General features: G+C 47.0%; 1 protein-coding gene, 1 non-coding gene and 1 pseudogene across 3 annotated transcripts in view; 2 read left to right on the top strand and 1 right to left on the bottom strand.

The window, feature by feature from the left end:
* LOC126277890 (protein expanded) overlaps window positions 1–18,860 on the bottom strand; it is a 443,551-nt gene that overhangs the window by 159,683 nt on the left and 265,008 nt on the right. The gene's annotated exons all lie outside the window — the stretch shown is intronic.
* Window positions 6,807–6,881, top strand: Trnas-cga (transfer RNA serine (anticodon CGA)). Its single transcript has one exon. It is a non-coding gene; the product is annotated as a tRNA-Ser (tRNA).
* LOC126279149 (5S ribosomal RNA) lies at window positions 12,084–12,201 on the top strand (annotated as a pseudogene).

Here is an 18,860-nt window from a genome sequence, read left to right on the forward strand (position 1 = left end):
TCTAGTAATAGAAGCCGACAGAATTTTTATGAGTTTGTCAGGTCAGCTGAACTAAATTTAACCGTAATGAAATAAATGGGTTTATGGAACTGAAATCAACTAATACGCCTTAACTAAACCAAACACATAGAGGTTAGTTGTTCGACAGATAGTGTTCTGATGGTTGTGCGTATAGAATCTCCTTCACTACATCGCTGGTGAACATCCCAGTCATCACGACTAGGAATAGGTTATGTATACTGACGAAGCATTATATCTATGTGCTGGATCAACTTTCTACTCCTCGGAGGAGGAGATGGAGTGTTTTAATCGTAGAATTGACTGGAATCATCATAAAAGTTGTCTATTCCATCAGTGTTCCAACTGTTGCTTTTCTACGTAGGTCATTCTGCAACAGGCTGAAGCTCTGGTAAGGATCCAACTGCGTACATCACTTTTGGCCGGAATGGTTAAATGGCTAACACACCACAAGAAAAGAAAAAGAGGAAGGAAGCAAAATTCGGTTTAACGTCCCTTCGACATCGAGATCATTAGAGACGGAGCACAAGCCCGGGTAGTGTCAAGGAAAGGGCAGGAAATAGTCCGTGCCCCTTGAGAGGAACCATCTCGCCTTTAACCTGGAACGATTTTAGGGAAATCACGAAAAACCCAAATCTGGATGGCCGGACGCAGGTTTGAACCGTCGTCCTCCCGAATGAGACTACAATGAACTAACCACTACGCCACCTCGCTCGGTGGTGGAAAAGAAATCAGAACAACAGCTTCTGAGAATTATTTATTTCTAGTTTTTGCTACCAGTCACTTTTTTATTTTATGTTTCATCTAACATAATACAACGCAAAATACTTCTTAGACTATTTACTTTCATAGTAAGTAGGACGGAAAGAAAGTGTACAGAGAAGGGCAGGAGGAATGTTTGAAGATTTTGTTGATCCGCGACAGCATGCTACATAAATACTGAATGGTTCAAATGGCTCTGAGCACTATGGGACTTAACATCTGAGGTCATCAGTCCCCTAGAACGTAGAAGTACTTTAACCTTACTAACCTAAGGACATCACACACATCCATGCCCGAGGCAGTATTCGAACCTGCGACCGTAGCAGTCGCACGGTTCTGGACTGAAGTGCCTAGAACCGTTCGGCTACCGCGGCCGGCATATACTGAATAATCTCACCCGGCAGAAGCCCCAAGAAAGGTGCCTGTTAACTCGCGAAATCGACATTACATCACTTCGAGCAACAATTAGTGAGGGACACGTGAATATCTACGGCCTAACTTCAAACTGCTTCCTTATGCACCTCATGGTCAGATAAGCAAACCCTCATCCACTTCTCCATAAAGGAGTGGAATGGAAGACTCCTTAGTATCTACCAGAGTAAAAACTGCCCTCAGCCTAGCATATTGCTCCGACATACCAAGTATCGTTGTAGAACATTCTAGCAACCTACAAATAAAATGGGTTTTGAAGAAAAATACACATATTCTTCATTTTATCAACGTACCAGAGACACCAGTCAATTACCAAATTTTCCCGTGGCTGTGGAAGCCAGTTCTCTGGGAAGCGGAGTCAGAGAAATTATTAGAGAGCGACGGATGCACCTGTTTCAACATGTGGCACCAGGGGACCATCAGGATGACAGCTTTCCCCTAATTGGGCTTTAGTCAGTGAAACATGAACCTTATCTCTCCAAAAAAAAGGACCTGTGAAATTCATTTACGGAGGTTGCTCCGATGACAACCTTGTGAAACCAGTTGTTTTTGTTGTTGTAGTCTTTAGTCCGAAGACAGGACTGATGCAGCTGTCCACACTACTCTCTCCTGTTTCAGAACGACGATGTTTTCTGAATTCATGCTCCTGTGTATGAACAGATTGTTTTCTTCGATGTAATTCTGTGAGGAATGAGCAGTTTTATTGAGAGGAATATTTTCAGACTGTTTGCTCCTGTGTATCAACAGATCGTTTTCTTCGATGTGATTCTGTGCGTGGTGAGCAGTTGTATTGAGAGGAAAAACGGTTTTTCAAACAAAAAAAAAAATTCGAATTTGATTGTGTTTCGTAAGACATACGGTACTGCCCCTTTTGTGAGACAGTGGCTCATTCTGGGTCGGCACAGTACCGTATGCCTTGCATAACAATCACGTTCAGTCCACGTGAATAGCGTCCCACGGTAGTACCGCTGACCAGCGATGCTGTGTTTGAGTACCGCTGACGGAGGTACGCCCACTGAAACACCCTCCGCAAACAATGGGAGGACTGGGGCCGATCACATGGGGCGCGACGGACAGGTTAGCGAGAGTGCTTCGGGATTCGGAACGCTCTCTTGCCTTCCAGCTCTGTCTGCGACAACATGTGTCCAATAGGTCCTCCCTTTGGGGCCACAATGCCTCTAAATTTAACTGCGGCAGCCTCCTGTTGCCGTAGCAAATTTGAGTGATTTAAAATGGAATGATCATATAAAGTTGATCGTCGGTAAAGCAGATGCCAGACTGAGATTCATTGGAAGAATCCTAAGGAAATCCAATCCGACAACAAAGGAAGTAGGTTACAGTACGCTTGTTCGCCCAGTGCTTGAATACTGCTCAGCAGTGTGGGATCCGCGCCAGATAGGGTTGATAGAAGAGATAGAGAAGATCCAACGGAGAGCAGCGCGCTTTGTTACAGGATCATTTAGTAATCGCGAAAGCGTTACGGAGATGATAGATAAACTCCAGTGGAAGGAGAGACGCTCAGTAGCTCGGTACGGGCTTTTGTTAAAGCTCCAAGAACATACCTTCACCGAAGAGTCAAGCAGTATATTGCTCCCTCCTACGTATATCTCGCGAAGAGACCATGAGGATAAAATCAGAGAGATTAGAGCCCACACAGAAGCATACCGACAATCCTTCTTTCCACGTACAATACGAGACTGGAATAGAAGGGAGAACCGATAGAGGTACTCAGGGTACCCTCCGCCACACACCGTCAGGTGGCTTGCGGAGTATGGATGTAGATGTAGAGATGTAGAGTTTAGTGTAGCCGTTAAGCGCAGGCTTATGGAGAAATAAAACTTCCACTAGTGATTGGATTCAGTCTTTTGTTTGGAGGCTTAGCTCCCTACACCAACAGAGGCCTCTCTTTCCCATCCTGACAAACCTAGTACGTACAATTCATTATGTTCGAAGACAGTATTTGTTCCAAAATCCTAATGCAAATTTTCTTTCTTAAATACTAGCGAGACCTGTACAACTGTTCAGTCTTTTTGGGATAGATCTGTTGCCCAGCGAGCAGTTGTACGTGATTGCTAAGTGTGGAACTATTACATCGGCATACTGTAAAGGGAACCTAATTGGTATGCAGTCTGTATCGTAAGATTTACCGTTAGTCAGTGACTTAAATTACTTCCCCAGATCCAGGGTATCTACTTTTAAATTAATGATGCTGTTCATTCGAATTGCTGCAGCCGCCTTAACTGTTAGGCTTTCGGGACACGTTTCCAGGCGTAAGTTTCCACCTACGATTCTCTATGAATAATATGAAAGATTCTGCCAAGGGATATGTGGCATAGCAACACTGGGGAAGATGAAATCGGTAGTTCACTTGGAGGCGCACTTAGGCACCATGATGTTTGATGTGAGAAGCAGCAAATCCGAGCTCGAGTCTCGTTCTGTCACAAATTTTGCATTGCCTCACTACATGTTTATTACACTGAGTATTCAGCGTCACTAAACAGTTTTTGCTGAAATAAGTTCTCGCCATTGCATCTTGACTGGTTTGTTCCCCGCAGATCCACTCATTTCGTTTGAGGAAGATTAGTGTTTAATGTCCCGTCTACGACCACGTCGTTTGAGACGGAGACCAAACTCGGAATGGAGATGGAATTTGGCGGTGTACCTTGAAAGTAAGAATCCCAACTTTCATATTAAAGCTTTAACTATCCGTGAGACATGTGTTCCTCGTAATAGACTATCAGAGAATAAGCAAGTTTTTTCCGCATGTTATTGTTACGTGTGCCAGTGTCCCCACTGGTAAAGGGAAACCTGCTAATGGCTTTCAGAGTTCTTAGAAAAACAGTTTACTGGCGTATATTGATCTGTCTTTTAAGTTCCGTTGTTAGCCCTTTCGTTCGCTCCGCTCCGTATTGTAGTATCGAATTAATTGGCGCCTGCAGGTAGCCAACCCTACGAACAGATGTGTACGGCGGGCTGCTGTCGTGATTTCCCGGGCAGTTCGTGTCGATGAACAACACGCACTTCTGACGTTCGGCGCAGCACAAACAATGCCCATCGATGAGTGCCTGTTTTCCTTAGTCTTGAAGTTCTCGCGCAGTCGTCTTGTTAAAACCCGGAGGTACTTGTGAATAACCCCGTACAGGATGACACGGCGGCCGGACGGTACTGTTGGGCCTTCAAGGCCTGTTTCGGACGGTGTTTGTTTTTGTCCCACCGTTCCCCACAACAGAAAACGAAACGGGGATTACTGTTTTTATTTTTTTTCATATTGTTACTGCTATTTCATACTGTTACTTCTATCTTGCTGTAGACCTTGAATCTGCGTTTGAAACCGCACATCCAGACTCACACATCCATCCACCTTTGTCGAAGGAAAAGGAACTCGTGAACAGATTCTGAGCATGCGACAAATAATCGACATATCGCGAGAGTTCTGTATTCCTGTTCTCATCTGCTTCCTTGAATATAGGAAAGCGTTCGACTGTGTTCTCTGGGAAAAGTTGTGGAAGGTGCTTGTAGAGTTCGGTGTCCCATCACACTTCACAGCACTGATCAGAAATCTATGCAAAAATCACCTCGGAGCTGTGAAGACAAATACTGCCACGTCTGTTCTCTTCAGAATATCAATGGGTATAAGACAACTTTATATGATAATTCCATTTCAAATCACTCCTAATGCCTGCTGCCAGATAATTTACGAAATTAACTGCTTCCAGTTGCTGACCTGCTACACTGTAGCTAAATGAAAAATGATCTTTCTTTCTATGTATTCGCAGCACATTACACTTGTCTACATCGAGATTCAATAGCCATTACCTGTACCACGCGTCAATTCGTTGAAGATCCTCCTGCATTTCAGTACAGTTTACCACTGTTACAACCTCTCGATATGCCACAGCATCATCCTCAAAGGCCTCAGTGAACTTCCGATGTTATCCACAAGGTCATTTATGTATATTGTGAACAGGAACGGTCCTACGACACTCCCCTGCGCCACACCTGAAATCACTCTTACTTCGGAAACTCCTCTCCTTTGAGAATGGCATGCTGCGTTCTGTTATCTAGGAACTCTTCAATCCAATCACGCAATTAGTCTGATAGTCCACATGCTCTTACTTTGTTCATTAAACGACTGTGGGGAACTGTATAGAATGCCTTGCGGAAGTCAAGAAACACGGCATCTACCTGGGAACCCGTGTATATGGCCCTCTGAGTCTCGTGGACGAATAGCGCGAGCTGGGTTTCACACGATCGTCTTTTTCGAAGCCGATGCTGATTCCTACAGAGTAGGTGGATTGATCACATCAATAAGATCGAAGGTGTACTTCTTCAGTAAGGTGTAAGAGAATCTGATAATCGTACCGGATGGAGACGCTTGGTTCATGGGATCACGACGCTCAGCAATGAGCACAACTTGTGACGACAACTTCTCATTGCCGCATAGATTAACATAACCATAAATTAATGTCTTACCATCTGAAAAAAAGATAGTAGTGAAGGGGTTAAGCGATTTTGGGAAATGACTGGAGGTATAAAATTAGGGGAGCGATGCACGCAATTGTTTAAGGCGCATCGCTTATACGTAATGTATGGGGAAAGACGAGAAGCAGGAGGAGGAGGAAGGGTGTTGGAAGAAGGCCTAACACAATGCCAGAGGCTGGTGTAGGTGTGGCCGCAGGCAGGGGAGCGCGGGCAGTGTGTGTGTGTGTGTGTGTGTGTGTGTGTGTGTGTGCGCGCGCGCCAGCGAGAGTGAAAGCCCGCCTCGCTGCGACCCCTGGCCTTCTCGGTGGGCGTGCGGGCGGCCAGTTCCCACAGCTCGGCGCCGCCTCGCTTCACTCACTCCACTTCCGTGGCCACACATCACATCGCAGCAGCCGGCGGCTGGCCTCCTCCACTGCCCGCGATCTCCGCTGCAGTTCGCCGCCGTGTCGGACGCCGCGTGCACGACACAGACTGCGGTGGCTCGCAGCGACGAATGCAGCATGTCGTACATTTACGAGCGCCGTGAAGTACAGAGCATTTCGAGCTGATTAGCAAAATCGTTGCTAGATGAGCTCGTGGCGTCAAAGTGTAGTGATCTTAAGGTCGCCGTTTCGAATCTCGCTGTTCTTACTTACATTCCATATTCATTAACAAATGGAGATATTAATTAATATTCAGTCATACACTGAAGAGCCAAGGGAACTGGTACACCTGCCTAATATCGTGTAGGGCCTTCGCGAGCAAATAGAAGTGTCGGAACATGACGTGACATGTACTAGACTAATGTCTGAGGTAGTGCTGGAGGGAAGTGACACCATGAATCCTGCAGGGCTGTCCATAAATCCGTAAGAGTACGAGGCGCTTTAGATCTTTTCTGAACAGCACGTTGCAAGACGTCCCAGATATGTTCAACAATGAAACTTCCTGGCAGATTAAAGCTGTGTGCCGGACCGAGACTCGAACTCGGGACCTTTGCCTTTCGCGGGCAAGTGCTCTACCAACTGAGCTACCCAAGCACGACTCACGCCCCCTCCTCACAGCTTTACTTCTGCCAGTACCTCGTCTCCTACCATCCAAACTTTAGTAAAGCTGTGAGGAGGGGGCGTGAGTCGTGCTTGGGTAGCTCAGTTGGTAGAGCGCTTGTCCTCGAAAGGCAAAGGTCCCGAGTTCGAGTCTCGGTCCGGCACACAGTTTTAATCTGCCAGGAAGTTTCATATCAGCGCACAGAGTGAAAATCTCATTCATGTTCAACAATGTTCATGACTGGGGAGTATGATGGTCAGCGGAAGTGTTTAAACTCCGAAGACTGTTCCTGGAGTCACTCTGTACCAATTCTGTACGTATGGGGTGTCGCATTGACCTGATGGAATTGTGTAAGTCCGCCGGAATGCACAATAGACATGATGCAGCTGATCAGGTAAGATGTTTACGTACGTGTCACTTGTCAGGGTCGTATTTAGACGTATCATGGGTCCCATATCACTCCGACTGCTCACGGCCCACACCATTACACAGCCTCAACCAGCTTGAACAGTCACCTGCTGACATACAGGGTCCATGGATTCATGAGGTTGTCTCCATACCCGTACATGTCCATCCGCTCGATGCAATTCGAAACGAGACTCGTCCGACCAGGCAACATGTTTCTAGTCATTAACAGTCCAATGTATGTGTTTACGGGCCCAAGGGAGGCGTAAAGCTTTGTGTCGTGCATTCATCAAGGGAACACGAGTAGACCTTCAGCTCCGAAACCCATATCGATGATGTTTTGTTGAATGGTTCGTATGCTGACACCTGTTCATGGCCCGGCATTGAAATCTGCAGCAATTTGCGAAAGGGTTGCACTTCTGTCACGTTGAACGATTCTCTTCAGTTGTCGCTGATCTTTTTCCGGCCTCAGGGATGTCGGAGATTTGATGTTTTAGCGGATTCCTGATATTCAAGGTACAGTCGTGAAATGGTCGTACGGGAAAATCCCCACTTCATCGCTACCTCGAAGACAATGTGTCCCATCGTTCCTGCATCGACTATAACAGCAAGTTCAAACTCACTTAAATCTTGATACCTGCCATGGTAGCATCTGCGCCAGACACTTGTCTATATAAGCGTGCCGAACGTTGTGCCGTATTCCGTCTGTTTATATATCTCTATATTTGAATACTCATGCCTATACCAGTTTCTTTGACGCTTCAGTGTATGTCTTATCATTTTCATATCTGCCGACGGTGTGCACGTGTACCAAGTTACTTTGAGAAGACCCCATCTTCTGGATGCTTCGCTTTTCTTATCAGACAGTATATTTTTGTAAAGATAATGAGATACGATAAGAGGACAATGAAGATATCTCAGATTTTTTAAAAAAAATTATAGGAGTGCAGGTTGGCTAGTTATAGTAGTATTCACATCACGTTCCAAATACCAAGAACACTACTTCCTTTGTAGTGGAGACACTTTTCCTAACCGCATGGCTGTTGAATCAGCTGAACGCTGGCCTGGTGGAAAGGGTGGAGGTATTACAAATCGCAACTGGAAGAGCTGACGTGGCTCAGGAATGTGCTGTGATTCTGTAACGTTGGATAGGGAATTACCTTGACGATTCCTTGCGTGGATATACGTCAATGCATACCAATCCGATACGTACGTTTTCCTCGTTTCGGTATCAGTCGATTTCGAGAACTGTACTGATTCTTACTAAATACACACAGAATGAGATTTTCACTCTGCAGCGGAGTGTGCGCTGATATGAAACTTCCTGGCAGATTAAAAGTGTGTGCCCGACCGAGACTCGAACTCGGGACCTTTGCCTTTCGCGGGCAAGTGCTCTACCATCTGAGCTACCGAAGCACGACTCACGCCCGGTACTCACAGCTTTACTTCTTGCCCGCGAAAGGCAAAGGTCCCGAGTTCGAGTCTCGGTCGGGCACACAGTTTTAATCCAAATACACAGACTTAGCGACAGTCATATTTTAATTAGTTGGCATTTGACTGCATCCGTCAGTCATACACCAATGGGAACTGTGTTGGTATTATCGGCTCCCACTGTTATGCCGTTTCCACTGCGCAAAGCATTCCCTCTGCCAGGTTAGCAAGCATCAAACTTTTCCGGACGCTAAAATTTCAAGAAGAAACTTAGCTCCAGTCCTAACTAAAACTGAGAACCCGTTTTTTTCTCTTTTTAGATATATTTCGCACGTAAATTTCAGAATGTTATCACTCATAGCAAATAGAAGCTTTAAACTTATCTACCCTGATAGACGAGCGGTTTAACACGGCACTGGTGGGATTAGGGGAGGTGAGCCTGCCCGGATATAACTTGCCTGACTGTAGCGCCTAGCCGGCCGGTGTGGCCGTGCGGTTCTAGGCGCTTCAGTTTGGAACCGCGTGACCTCTACGGTCGCAGGTTCGAATCCTGCCTCGGGCATGGATGTGCGTGATGTCCTTAGGTTAGTTAGGTTTAAGTAGTTCTAAGTTCTAGGGGACTGATGCCCTCATAAGTTAAGCCCCATAGTGCTCAGAGCCATTTTTTGTAGTGCCTAGAACCGCTCGGCCACCCCGGCCGGCTGTTATCTGTAGGCGACTTCGTACAGTGTTGGATGCCTTAAAGAAATCTAGTATTTGCGGAGAAGTGTGCTATAGAAAATAAAAATAGCAACAATAATAATAAGAAGTGGTAGAAGAAAGAGGAGGAGGTGACAATGACAAAGGCAAGATAATGATGAAGAAGGCAAAGAAGGAGGAGGAGGAGGAGGAGAACAAGGAAGAGCAGATGATGATAACATGAAATGAAGAGTGGCCGAGCGGTTCTAGGCGCTACAGTCTGGAACCGCGTGACCGCTACGGTCGCAGGTTCGAATCCTGTCTCGGGTATGTATGTGTGAAATGTCCTTAGGTTAGTTAGGTTTACGTAGTTCTAAGTTCTAGGGGACTGATGACCTCAGCTGTTAAGTCCCATAGTGCTCAGAGCCATTTGAACCATTTTGAACCATAACACCTGGATTACCAAAACTATCATGTTAGCCAATGATGGACGTAAGCTCGCATGGTGACAGGTGGGAACACGTAATGATTGTCATACGTGAGCGAGCGTGGTGGCGCATTGGTTAGCACACCGGACTCGCATTCGGGAGGACGACGGTTCACTCCTGCGTCCAGTCATCCTGATTTAGGTTTTCTGTGATTTCCCTGATTGGCTACAGGCAAATGTCGGGATGGTTCCTTTTAAAGGGTTCGGCCGCGTTCTTTCTCCGTCCTTCCCTAAACCGCCTAGACCGATGACTTCGCTGTTTGGTCTCTTCCCCCAAACAACCCAAATCATACGTGATCGTTTTCTGTCCGTCTCATTGGCTATTTCTTTCAGTTACCCTCTGTACTAAACTGTAGCAGTTCCTTCTGGTTATGGTCCAAGTTCCATCGAGCTATGTTACTTGGCAGTGACATATCATACAAAAGTTAGTTCCTTAAGTTTTGGTCATTGGTGCACACTCCACTCCTTTCTTTGAAAATGAATCTACAGATTGCTACTACAGTCGCTTGTCTGGATTAAATATACAGCTGTTGGATGGTGATAGACAAAACAGGTAGCATTTACCACCGTACTGTCACAACGGAAATGCCTGAGCGTCCTCAATCACGTGTGTGGGCCGACGTCCAAGTGAAAGTTCCTCCAGCGGCCCTCGGGGTTGCCCTTCGCAGTTTTCTATCTCCTTGCAAATAGCTCATCTGCATCGTTTTTGCGATTTGTTTGTATCTTCTGGCCAGCTACACAACACAGAAGGGAGAAGTATACTATGAGGCTGGTCCCGGAGGAGGTTCGAGTTCTCCTTCGGGCATGGGTGAGTGTGTTTGTCCTTAGGATAATGTAGTTAAGTAGTGTGTAAGCTTAGGGACTGATGACCTTAGCAGTTAAGTCCCATAAGATTTCACACACATTTGAACGTTTTTGGAGAAGTGAATGACAATCGCCGTTCGGTTTTAGGCGCTACAGTCTGGAACCGAGCGACCGCTACGGTCGCAGGTTCGAATCCTGCCTCGGGCACGGATGTGTGTGATGTCCTTAGGTTAGTTACGTTTAATTAGTTCTAAGTTCTAGGCGACTGATGACCTCAGAAGTTAAGTCGCATAGTGCTCAGAGCCATTTGAACCATTTTGATTGACAATCATTGACCGGAAGTTTGCAGTAGACGTTTGCCAAATCTTCACCCTCCAAAGGAACAGTATGCCCCTGGTTTAAAGAGTACAGGCAAGAAAGAAACCAGCTCGAAGATGAAAGTTGGTCAGGAGCAGCGGTAGCGCCCACTGTACAAATAACCAGTTTCAGGTCCCATGACTGAAGACAGTTGACAGAGACATTCTTTTTCTTAAAAGGACAGCTATTGGCATTATTACAAGTTTCCCCAGACATGTGGTCAAGTATACTGAATGACAACATCGGCACCGGCACACCAGAAAGATCCAGCGAATTTAAAAACTCAATCAGGTAATTTAAAATCTCGTTCGCACTATATATATATATATATATATATATATATATATATATATATATGTGTGTGTGTGTGTGTGTGTGTCATATACGATACGATTAGTGCGAACGAGCCTTTAAATTATCTAATTGAGTTGTTAAATTCGACGAACCCTTCTGGTGTTCAGCGCTTAGATTGTCATTCAGAATCGGCACATCAGTAATTCTTCTGCAGAACATTAATCCACCAAGACTGTGCAATGGCACCAGCCTAGCTATCAAATAAGTAATTTCAAACGACTGCAGTTCCCCGAACACCTTGGATTCTCAATGACCACCAACGAGGCAGAAGGTTAATCCCTTCATGTGTTGTGATTACATCTGGAAAATCCCATACTTACCACGTGGCCATGTATATGCTGCATGCACATGAGTGGGATAGCCGAAAAATTTGTTTTTGTAGAAGACAGAAAGACCAAATATATTGTGTATCTTATAACACTTGGATAAGCTTATTCGAATTTAATTCAGTCCACGAAAATCATTGTCCTTCATTTATTTTGTATATGTAAACAAGTCTGGTTTGTAAAATGTGTGTATACTTAGAAATAGGCATAGTAATTCATGCTGGGCACAGCTAGTAAATTATAAAAATGTTGTTGTTGTGTACCAGTGACACCGCCCCGATTCTTTGAAGAGTGGAACTCCCACATATTGAACTACTTCAAACGTCTGCTTGCATGAGTTAATGTGCTAAATATTTAACGTTAAACTTATAAAACGCCTGTGATTGAAAACGCAAAACCCTAATTATGTTGGTTTTATTTCTTTGGGATTATTAACCGACAGGCTAGTGAAAAAAAAGTAAATAAATAATTACGCACGCGTTGGTGTTCCTTTCTGACTTATTTGCATTCCTTTGGAAAGAAAGGCCAACGGCCTTGCAGCAGTGGTAACACCGGTTCCCGTCAGATCACCGAAGTTAAGCGCTGTCGGGCTGGGCTAGCACTTGCATGGGTGACCATCCGATAGGCCGAGCGTTGGTGGCAAGCGGGGTGCACTCAGACCTTGTGAGGCAAACTGAGGAGCTAACTGATTGAAAAGTAGCGGCTCCGGTCTCAGAAACCGACATGCGGCCGGGAGAGCGGTATGCTGACCACATGCCCCTCCGTTTCCACATCCTGTGACGCCTATGACTTGAGGATGACACGGCGGCCGGTCGGTACCGTGGCCTGTTCGGGAGGAGTTTAGTTTGTAAGGAAAGTTAGTTTTCACGCATCTCAATGTTTGTGATGCCATATGCACTGAACTACGTGCCGCACAATGATATAACTTTGCAGGTATATTCAAGAGTATATGCGAATACTGTGTACCCGCCAGGACAGCTGTCGTGTTGGCACACCGCTTCAGGAATTTGGGCAAATGGACGGACACCGGATCGAATCCGCCGGCGGATTAACGACGAAGGCCGGTATGCTAGCCAATGTGGATGTGGGTTTCAGGCGGTTCCCCACATTCCACGAAAGCAATATCGGACTGATCCCCACGTCCCGCCTCGGTTACACGAATCGTGTGATGTCCTTAGGTTAGTTAGGTTTAAGTAGTTCTAAGTTCTAGGGGACTGATGACCATAGATGTTAAGTCCCATAGTGCTCAGAGCCATTTGAACCATTTGAACGTACACAGTAGCAGAAATCGAAAAATCGGATCCAATAAAGCTGTCAAAGGATGAAGGAGCCTTGTCAGCCACTCTGCGAAATTGTGATACACACCAGAAATACAGTGAAATTTTAAATTTAGCATTTAAGAAATCTTTCACGCAGGAGGATCGTACAAACATACCGCCGTTTGAGTCTCGTACAGATTCCCGTATGGAGGACATAGTGAGAGACATCCCTTGGGTTGTGAAGCAGCTGTATGGGTTGAAAATAAATAAATCGCCAGGTCCTGATGGGATCCCAATTCGGTTTTACAGAGAGTACTCTACTGCATTGGCTCCTCAGTTAGCTTCCATTTATCGCGAATCTCTTGCCCAACGTAAAGTCCCGAGTAATTGGAAAAAAGCGCAGGTCACGCCTGTATATAAGAAGGGTAGACGGATCCTCAAAATTACAGACCAATATCATTAACATCGGTTTGTTGCAGGATTCTCGAACATATTTTCAGTTCGCGTATAACGAATTTTCTTGAGACAGAGAAGTTGCTGTCCATGCATCAGCACGGCTTTAGAAAGCATCGCTACTGCAAAACGCAAATCGCCCTTTTTTTACATGATACCTTGCGAACCATGGATGAAGGGTATTAGACGGATGCCATGTTCCTTGACTTCCGGAAACCGTTTGACTCGGTGCCCCACTGTAGACTCCTAACTAAGGTACGAGCATATGGGATTCGTTCCCAAATATGTGAGTGGCTCGAAGACTTCTTAAGTAATAGAACCCAGTATGTTGTCCTCGATGGTGAGTGTTCATCGGAGGTGAGCGTATGATCTGGAGTGTCCCAGGGAAGTCTGGTAGGTCCGGTATTGTTTACGATCTACATAAATGATATTTTGGATAGGGTGGGTAGCAATGTGCGGCTGCTTGCTGATGATGCTGTGGTGTACGGGGAAGGTGTCGTCGTTGAGTGACTGTAGGAGGATACAAGAGGACTTGGACAGGATTTGTGATTGGTGTACAGAATGGCAGCTACCAGTAAGTATAGATAAATATAAATTAATGCATATGAATAGGAAAAAGAATGCAATAATGTTTGAATACTCCATTAGTAGTGTAGCGCTTGACACAGTCACGTCGATTAAATATTTGGGTGTAACATTGCAGAGCGATATGAAGTGCGACAAGCATGGAATGGCAGTTGTGGGGAAGGCGGATAGTCGTCTTCGGTTCATTGGTACAATTTTGGGAAGATGAGGTTTCATCTGTAAAGGAGACCGCTTATAAAACACTAATACGACCTATTCTTGAGTACTGCTTGAGCGTTTGGGATCCCTATGAGGTGGGATTGAGGGAGGACATGGAAGCAATTCAGAGGCGGGCTGCTAGATTTGTTACTGGTAGGTTTCATCATTACGCGAGTGTTACGGAAATGCTTCAGGAACTCGGGTGGGAGTCTCTGGAGGAAAGGAGGCGTTCTTGTCGTGAATCGCTACTGAGAAAATTTAGAGAACCAGCATGTGAGGCCGACTGCAGTACAATTTTACTGCCGCCAACTTATATTTCGCGGAAAGACCACAAAGATAATATAAGAGAGATTAGGGCTCGTACAGAGGCATATAGGCTGTCATTTTTCCCTCGTTCTGTTTGGGAGTGGAACTGGGAGAGAAGATGCTAGTTGCGGTACGAGGTACCCTCAGCCACGCACCGTATGGTGGATTGCGGAGTATGTATGTAGATGTAGACCAAAGTTACGGGTGCACGATAACCTTTAAAGACGACCTGCCGATGGATTACAGCACTGGAAACGTGCCGTGAGGCGAAGATATCACAAAAGCTGTGCCGCCACTCATCAGCTGCTAAACGTGTCAGAGACAGGGCCACGAGACGGGGCAGAAGACAATGTGTGCGCCGCTTGGCAGTGCAGCCACGTCACGGCGCATCTGCATATAGTAGCGCCGCGTCCACGTGTGGCGGCGCTGCCGCCGTGCCGTGCCGCTCCGTGGCCGCAGCGGCGCTGTGCCCCTGCCCCTGTGCTGCTCCTACAGCTGCCGCCGCCAGCGCCGGACGCGCACTTCCGCGTTCCTCGCGATCCGCCGCCTGAGGCGCCAGCGTCGCGGGCCGCTTCGCTGACGTCACGCGCCCCCCTTTGCTTTCACCCGCGCCGCGCGCCGCGATCCGCCAGTGCGTTCCACCCGCGCACGAGTGCGTGCCGCGATGACGTGCCCTGCCCGGTAAGCGGGCTTCGCGGCCGCCCGAAATCGGGCGTACGTAAGCGGATTTTGTTAATAATTATCCTGTTGAACCGTCTAATCACAACTGAATAGAATAATTTTTTCGTTGCTATAGGCGTTTCTGGAAGTGAAACATGGACGATAAATAGTTTAGACAAGAAGGGAATAGAAGCTTTCGAAATGTGGTGCTACACAAGAATGTTGAAGATTAGGTTGGTAGATCACGTAACTAATGAGGAGGTATTGAATAGGATTGGGGAGAAGAGAAGTTTGTGGCACAACTTGACTAGAAGAAGGGATCGGTTGGTACGACATGTTCTGAGGCAACAAGGGATCACCAATTTAGTATTGGAGGGCAGCGTGGAGGGTGAAAATCGTAGAGGGAGACCAAGAGATGAATACACCAAGCAGATTCAGAAGGATGTAGGTTGCAGTACGTACTGGGAGATGAAGAAGCTTGCACAGGATAGAGTAGCATGGAGAGCTGCATCAAACCAGTCTCTGGACTGAAGACCACAACAGCAACATAGGCGTTTCATCTTCATTATTTACAAGGCATCTTCACTGTCAAATTTCGTAAAAGCTGGTCTATAATTTTGCCACTGAAGATGCCTGGCAGGAAAAAAATTGTTCTCCTTAGATGTCGTAAGACGGTTATAAGTCATAATTGTCAACATAATATTACACGCAACTGAAGACGACAGGACAATAAATAATTAACGTTAAATAAAGGGATTTTTCAATGTGGAAACGTCCGTTCGCTCTAACTGCGAGACTAAAGACGCGTAAGAAAGGGTTGAGCCCACAGCGGATACATCATGTCTGTACGTGTTTGTCTCGCAGAATTTTCTGTAATGTCATCATATCACAGTATGAGCATGCGCGGAATAGTTACGAATCAAATTAGAATTATATTAATACCGTCAGTTGCTCATCAACGTGGACATATGAAAATGTGTGCCCCGACCGGGACTCGAACCCGGGATCTCCTACTTACATGGCAGACGCTCTATCCATTTTTTTATGTCATTGTGTTCGCTTTCGTTCGTTGTATCTGTTCGGGCCGGACGTCGTAAGACACCCGATTTAGTTCGTTGTTGATCGGTGAACTCAGTTTTTTTATTACAGAGGGCAGGTAACTCTCTCACCGAACACGTTGAGCTACCGTGCCTGCTGTCTGAGCCACCGAGGGCACAGAGGATAGTGCGACTGCAGGGACTATCTCGCACACACCTTGTATATCCACACACTACGCCTGTAGTGTCCCACCTCAACACATTCATTGCCGTAGGAGTTCGGGGAATATGTATGCATCTGCACAGAAGAAGAAGGTCATGGCCGGTATTGCCAGAACTATATATATATATACACTCCTGGAAATGGAAAAAAGAACACATTGACACCGGTGTGTCAGACCCACCATACTTGCTCTGGACACTGCGAGAGGGCTGTACAAGCAATGATCACACGCACGGCACAGCGGACACACCAGGAACCGCGGTGTTGGCCGTCGAATGGCGCTAGCTGCGCAGCATTTGTGCACCGCCGCCGTCAGTGTCAGCCAGTTTGCCGTGGCATACGGAGCTCCATCGCAGTCTTTAACACTGGTACCATGCCGCGACAGCGTAGACGTGAACCGTATGTGCAGTTGACGGACTTTGAGCGAGGGCGTATAGTGGGCATGCGGGAGGCCGGGTGGACGTACCGCCGAATTGCTCAACACGTGGGGCGTGAGGTCTCCACAGTACATCGATGTTGTCGCCAGTGGTCGGCGGAAGGTGCACGTGCCCGTCGACCTGGGACCGGACCGCAGCGACGCACGGATGCACGCCAAGACCGTAGGATCCTACGCAGTGGAGTAGGGGACCGCACCGCCACTTCCCAGCAAATTAGCGACACTGTTGCTGGGGTATCGGCGAGGACCATTCGCAACCGTCTCCATGAAGCTGGGCTACGGTCCTGCACACCGTGTGGCCGTCTTCCGCTCACGCCCCAACATCGTGCAGCCCGCCTCCAGTGGTGTCGCGACAGGCGTGAATGGAGGGACGAATGGAGACGTGACGTCTTCAGCGATGAGAGTCGCTTGTGCCTTGGTGCCAATGATGGTCGTATGCGTGTTTGGCGCCGTGCAGGTGAGCGCCACAATCAGGACTGCATACGACCGAGGCACACAGGGCCAACACCCGGCATCATGGTGTGGGGAGCGATCTCCTACACTGGCCGTACACCTCTGGTGATCGTCGAGGGCACACTGAATAGTGCACGGTAAATCCAAACCGTCATCGAACCCATCGTTCTACCATTCCTAGACCGGCAAGGGAACTTGCTGTTCCAACAGGACAATGCACGCCCGCATGTATCCCGTGCCACCCAGCGTGCTCTAGAAGGTGTAAGTCAACTACCCTGGTCAGCAAGATCTCCGGATCTGTCCCCCATTGAGCATGTTTGGGACTGGATGAAGCGTCGTCTCACGCGGTCTGCACGTGCAGCACGAACGCTGGTCCAACTGAGGCCCCAGGTGGAAATGGCATGGCAATCCGTTCCACAGGACTACATCCAGCATCTCTACGATCGTCTCCATGGGAGAAAAGCAGCCTGCATTGCTGCGAAAGGTGGATATACACTGTACTAGTGCCGACATTGTACATGCAATGTTGCCTGTGTCTATGTGCCTGTGATTCTGTCAGTGTGATCATGTGATGTATCTGACCCCAGGAATGTGTCAATAAAGTTTCCCCTTCCTGGGACAATGAATTCACAGTGTTCTTATTTCAATTTCCAGGAGTGTATATATATATAGTTCTGGCAATACCGGCCATGACCTTCTTCTTCTGTGCAGATGCATACATATTCCCCGAACTCCTACGGCAATGAATGTGTTGAGGTGGGACACTACAGGCGTAGTGTGTGGATATACAAGGTGAGAATGTAAGTCTCGCGGGAGGTGTGTGCGAGATAGTCCCTGCAGTCGCACTATCCTCTGTGCCCTCGGTGGCTCAGACAGCAGGCACGGTAGCTCAACGTGTTCGGTGAGAGGGTTACCTGCCCTCTGTAATAAAAAAACTGAGTTCACCGATCAACAACCGCTAGAACCGCTCGGCCACTCTGGCCGGCTGTAACTTCACACAAAGCTGATTCATAAATATATATTTATATGGATATGGTGTCTGTTCTCATATATATATATATATATATATATATATATATATATATATATATATATATATATACACTCCTGGAAATTGAAATAAGAACACCGTGAATTCATTGTCCCAGGAAGGGGAAACTTTATTGACACATTCCTGGGGTCAGATACATCACATGATCACACTGACAGAACCACAGGCACATCGACACAGGCAACAGAGCATGCACAATGTCGGCACTAGTACAGTGTATATCCACCTTTCGCAGCAATGCAGGCTGCTATTCTCCCATGGAGACGATCGTAGAGATGCTGGATGTAGTCCTGTGGAACGGCTTGCCATGCCATTTCCACCTGGCGCCTCAGTTGGACCAGCGTTCGTGCTGGACGTGCAGACCGCGTGAGACGACGCTTCATCCAGTCCCAAACATGCTCAATGGGGGACAGATCCGGAGATCTTGCTGACCAGGGTAGTTGACTTACATCTTCTAGAGTACGTTGGGTGGATCGGGATACATGCGGACGTGCATTGTCCTGTTGGAACAGCAAGTTCCCTTGCCGGTCTAGGAATGGTAGAACGATGGGTTCGATGACGGTTTGGATGTACCGTGCACTATTCAGTGTCCCCTCGACGATCACCAGAGGTGTACGGCCAGTGTAGGAGATCGCTCCCC

This window comes from Schistocerca gregaria, chromosome 6 (genome assembly GCF_023897955.1).
Source record: "Schistocerca gregaria isolate iqSchGreg1 chromosome 6, iqSchGreg1.2, whole genome shotgun sequence".
NCBI classification, from domain to species: domain Eukaryota; kingdom Metazoa; phylum Arthropoda; class Insecta; order Orthoptera; family Acrididae; genus Schistocerca; species Schistocerca gregaria.